Source organism: Sinocyclocheilus rhinocerous, unplaced genomic scaffold (genome assembly GCF_001515625.1).
Source record: "Sinocyclocheilus rhinocerous isolate Xijiao unplaced genomic scaffold, SAMN03320098_v1.1 scaffold106, whole genome shotgun sequence".
NCBI lineage: Eukaryota > Metazoa > Chordata > Actinopteri > Cypriniformes > Cyprinidae > Sinocyclocheilus > Sinocyclocheilus rhinocerous.
This window is the reverse complement of record NW_015633181.1, coordinates 32,152-37,717: the sequence shown is the minus strand read 5'-3', so window position 1 is coordinate 37,717 and position 5,566 is coordinate 32,152. Positions and strand designations below refer to the sequence as shown.

The following is a 5,566-nucleotide window of genomic DNA, read 5'->3' as shown; positions in this document are numbered from 1 at the left end:
ATATATATAATAATATATAATTTTTTATTTTATTTTTTTAATGTAATTTATTCCTGTGATGACAAAGATGGATTTTCAGCTTCCATTACTTGCTGGAAATTTCAGAAATCATTTTAATATGCTGATTTGGTGCTCAATTATTATCAATTATCATTGGTGCTCAATTATTAATAATGGTATTATTATCATTGTTGAAAACAGTTTTTGCTGCTTAATATTTTTGTGGAAGTCATCTTTTCAGGATTCTATGATGAATAGAAAATTAATAATAGCATTTATTTGAAATAGAAATCTTTTGTAACATTATGAATGTCTTTACTGTCACTTTTGATCAATTTAATGCTTCCTTGCTGAATAAAAGTGTTATTTTTATAATTATTTTTAAAATCTTACTTACCCCATACCTTTGACCAGTGTTTTAAGTAATTTTTTTAGTTATCTTCCTAAATAAGTGTGTGTGTTCCCCACAGGTGTGCTCTCATCTCTTCTGAAGCTTCACCACGGCCCTCACCTGCGTGCTCCACTGTTTCTCCTGTGAGTCGTCCTGGGCTGAGCGGCCCTTCCTGCTCTGCCCCCGCGCCGTCTCTCCCGCCACGGTCGCCATGACGCGCTCCAAAACCTTTCAGGCCTACCTGCCCAACTGCCATCGCACCTACAGCTGCATTCACTGCCGAGCACACCTGGCCAACCATGATGAGCTCATCTCAAAGGTAAGCAGCAGTGTCTCTTTTACGCTCTTTTATCTTAATCATAGACCTTAATCAGGTTAGACACCGTATTGTATTTTACGCAGATGAAAACGAGGCTGTGAGAGATAGACTTACAGTCTTTACAATGGTATGCACTGTATAAGGGTCCTAGTAATTTTCAAAACTGTTTTATGGATTTTTGTCAATTGAAAGTCTTCGGTAAGATGTTTTGTCAGCTGAACAATCGGTATGTTCTGTAAAAACACTTCTGTACAATCTATCTTAATGGACATCCTGTTAAAGGGTCATGAAACATTATGTGAACACTGGGATTTTCAGATGAGTTGTTGTAACTGTGTCAAAATGTATCTGTGTATTTGTAATATGAGCTTAAAAAATGTTTAATAATTTTTCATATATGTATATTGCATTATATGTATGTATTATGTATAGCCTACCGTTGAAGAGTTAAGAATTTTTTTTAATTTTTTTTTTAGAAATTAATAATTTTGTTCAGCAAGGACTCATTAAATTGATCAAAAGTGACAGTAAAACTGACATTTTTAATGTTTCAAAAGATTTCTATTTCAAGTAAGGTCGGTCTGCCGATTCAGAGCCGGTCCGTTTTGTTTTACACCCACATGCGAAATGTTTATGTTGTCAACGTGAAGAAGACACAAAGTTCACAATTTGTAATACGTGTAGGGCCAAAGTAAACAGTGGGGAACCACAGGGCTCGATTAACGCTTGTCTGGGACAAGTAGTTTTTTAAAGGCCAGTGAGAGAGAATATTACTTGCCAGACCGGACAAGAAGCCTGATTAAAACGTCAATAACAAACGTAACTAGGAAAGCACTGACACTTTCGAAATTTTTTGCACGAGAATGATTCTGATTTTATCGCATTCATTGTAAACGGCTATTGGTAATATGTTTATGTGGCAGATGAGGCTCGCAAGTGAGAGAGAGAGAGACTTGTGCAGAAATCAAAACAAATGAGTGCAAAAGCACACATAAAGTAACTCACAGAAAGTTATAGATGCATACTGCGGTTGAAAAAAAAAAGATATTTATAATATATAAGTAAGCAACATTACACGACTAAGATGTTTCCCCGAATATCAACATGATCGCAATGTTACACTGATTTTATACAATAGTAGTTCAATAAACAAGAAGTTAAAATTAAGTGACTTACATTTTAGACACAATATTGACTGCTTCTGCTCAATTTCGCAAACAAAAATAGTTCCACTCAAAGCCACAGCAGAACTGTTGTGTTTCTCCCAACAACACAGTAGTGTTTTGTTAATGAATGAATCCACGTTTTTGAACGGATCGAGTGAGTCAGTGATTCAGAAACCCAGTCATAAAGACGTGCGCTGTGTTTGAAACCGCATACATCCCTACTATATAGTAGGCAAAAAGCAAATAAGTATGTCCGAATCCTTAGTATTCATAGAAGAGTAGGCGAGAATTACCTGCATGGTGTACTAATTCTCATGAGATTCGGACATGCGTATACTTAAGTTGCTTTCGAATATGCCTACTTGCCTACTATATATTAGAAGAAAAGAGTATACGTGAAAAGAGTAGCATGTCCGAAACCGTAGTATTCATAAAAGAGTAGGCAAGAAATCCCTGGATGTCCTACTGCTTCAGTCCAAATTCTGAAGTGCTCGTCCGATGGACACTTTTCTATCCCAGGAGGCCACAGGAGAGGATACGTCAAAACTGAACAGGATGGAGAACAGCGACGCGGGTGTTTTCAAATGTGAGTATTAGAAACCAAAAACACGGTTCCTTCTGTTAAAATTGCATTTGTTGAGCTACTGTAGCGTAAACTGTTGAATTGTTGAAGATGTAAAGACGCTAACTAGTATAGTATCTTTGTGATTTTGCTGTAAAAACACGTTTTATTACGTATAGCGAAACAGGGAAGCTCCAGTAAGCACACATACGTCTCCAGAGTGCATTTACATAAACCATATAGATCTTAACGACGCATACTTAATGTCTATTTAACATCTGACAGGAAAATGTTTGATAAGAATTGCATTGTCTGGATGTTACAGATGAGACACACGTGTGTTTATCCAGTGCAGAGTGACTGATGAAGGAATGCTGCCATCAAAGGCTTTGAGTGAGTATACTACAGAAATGAATAAAACATCTTTTTAAATCTTAACTGTAATAATCAATGATTGTAATTTCAAACAGAGTTATTACAGCACTTCTGATTCTTGATTTCTGTGCTGTTGCTGCAGAGCTTTTGTGGTGGAGCAGGGCCTGTAAGGAAATGTGACGGCAGCATTTGTGGAAAAAAAGGGGAAAACCTGAAACAAAAATATAAAGTAAGATAATTTTGTTACTTTTAATACAGAGATGAAATGACATTGTGCTGTTAAAATGACTGCTTTTGTATTATGTTCGTGCATTTTTTGTAGGATCTGAAATGTCCGCAGATTGGTGTGTGCACTGAGGATGGGGAGTCCTCAGCAGCATCCTGGAAATGGTCTAGTGCCATGGATGAGACCCTCCATCACTCCACCTGCCCTTGTTACCTCATCTGGACCAGATGTTGCTGTGGCCTCTTCATCCTCAGTGAGCCCAGAGCCAGCGAGAGCATCTAGAGAAAGACCAAAAGATTTGTCAGGTTTGTTCTGCTGGTTTCTGTTCATACAACATCAGTCAATAGAGCCCGAGTTTCAGAAGCTTCAAAAGCATCATCAAAAAATGTCATGAAGCTTCTGAAAATCAGGCTCCATTGACTGATATTGTATAAACAGAAACTAGCAACCACCAGGACAAACTTGACCAAAATCACCTTTTGTGTTGACAAAAAAAACCCGGATTGAACAGCGTGGAGGCGAGTAAATGATGACTGAATTTATATGTTTGAGTGAACTAACCCTTTAAGCCCCCCAAATAGAAATTGTATGAAATTTATTTATGCATTTATATTATAGTAGTACCTTGAAGAAATAAACTTTAAGAAATTACATATAAGCAGCTTTGAGCGTTTGTGCCCAAGACACTTACAAAAAAGGTTTTTACAAAAATCACATTTACATTTATATTTCTGCATTTGGCAGATACTTTTATCCAAAGCGACTTACAGTGCTCTTATTACAGGGACCCCCAATTCCCCTGGAGCAACCTGGAGTAAAGAGCCTTGCTCAAGGACACCCTGGTGGTGGTGGCTGCAGAGATCGAACCAGCAACCTTCTGCTTACCAGTTCAGTGGTTTATCCCACTACACCACAAAAGTAATGAAGCTATAACACAAATTAATCATAAATGCTATTGGTTCATTCACTGAGGGGGAAAATTCTGTTCGGTGCTGCTGCACCAGTTGCACACCCCTAAGGACGGCCCTGGACACATCTTCACATGCATTCACACAAAATGACACGATATCAATTAAACCTTCTTCATATCCATTTACAGAACTGTATATACTTAATGAGTGCTGTTTGTGACACAACAATGTATGCAACCTTACCTATTAAGGTAAATACTGTATATATGAATGCTTGGGTAAGTGTTCAGCATAACCCATTGATGTTTGGTCTTCATATTTTCAGCACATTGTGTAGGTAATCTGTAATTATGCATAGGAAAAACCTTAAAGACACTGTTCTAAATGTGGACTTTAAGCTATGCAAATAGACCTCATGCCAGAGAGGGGCCATGCCATGACAGCATCGGTCAATCAAAGCGCTGGATCTGAAATGTGCCAACTTGCAAATCCCTCCTTCTCAGGAAAGGTTAAATGGTTCTCTTCAAGAAAAAGAAGTGTGCTAAGTGTCGTTGCTCTACTGTAAGTGCTAAGCTAAGTTGCTCCAAGCAGAAACAAGGAAGATCTGCAAGAAGCGAATTTGGGGAGTTTGGAAACGGCAACAGCAGCAACGACCACAAGCTTAGTGCCCCCCATCTTCAGCAACAACTTCAGCACCTTCTCTTCAGCGGTCCTCCATTTGAGTGTTCCAAACTGCTAGGATCTTCTCCAACAACGATTTGCATTAGATTCTATATAACCGATGTCAGATAACAACAAATAATCTCTTGATTTATTTGTTGAAACTAGAATAAGGTTTACCTTATTACTTCCAGGAAACTTCAGTTTATCTTTCCATAAGATGACGTCCATAGTAACATCCAACTCAGTCACTTGCATCTATCAATCTTTTGCACTTTATCCATTCAGTGTACCCATTTATTAGTTGTTAGTTGCTCTTGTCTATCCTTTTGTTAATAAAACCCCTTTTATAACACTTGTGTCTTCCTTGTGTTGATAATACAGTAAGAGGCTCTACAAGTTAACGATATCTCTCAAATCCTTTAGATTGGTCAGACTACAACTCTCTATGATTTATGTAATCCTCATTTATTCAACAATCTTCCATGATTGTTCTTTATTGTCAAGGTGAAATTACTTGGCTGGTCCCCCGTAAAATCGTGTGACAAAACTTAATATTTAAGCTCAAAGCCATTACACTGGTGGTGCTACTTAGATCTAAAACCACTACATGTAGTGGTGGCCCATGTGAGGCCATCTAACATTGAAATCACAACAATTATTTTTATTGCAGAACTTATTACATAAATGCATTTATTGCACCTCCGCTTTATCAAACAGTCTGTAAATGCATCTAATGCCACTTCAGATGCAGCTTCAGTTTCCTCTGCAGTGGAAAGATGGAGTTTGTTAATACTGATTTCATTTGAATGGTAACAACTCTACAGTTTCTTATTATTCTAACTGAATTTATTGATACAATGTAAGAATTTGATGTGAAAGATGACACATTTAATACGGTTAGGGAATAAAATGACCATTTATAAACGTAGTGGGAAATGACATCTGTTTTGTTA

The 5,566-nt window shown here is 37.4% G+C and overlaps 1 long non-coding RNA gene across 1 annotated transcript in view; it reads left to right on the top strand.

Annotated features, from left to right (window-relative positions):
- LOC107743382 (uncharacterized) overlaps nucleotides 1–2,795 on the top strand; it is an 8,203-nt gene extending 5,408 nt beyond the window's left edge. The window contains exons 2-4 of the long non-coding RNA XR_001640401.1: nucleotides 471–710; nucleotides 2,396–2,462; nucleotides 2,764–2,795. This is a non-coding gene — a long non-coding RNA (uncharacterized LOC107743382). The remainder of the gene's footprint in view (nucleotides 1–470; nucleotides 711–2,395; nucleotides 2,463–2,763) is intronic.
- Nucleotides 2,796–5,566: the final 2,771 nt, after the last annotated feature.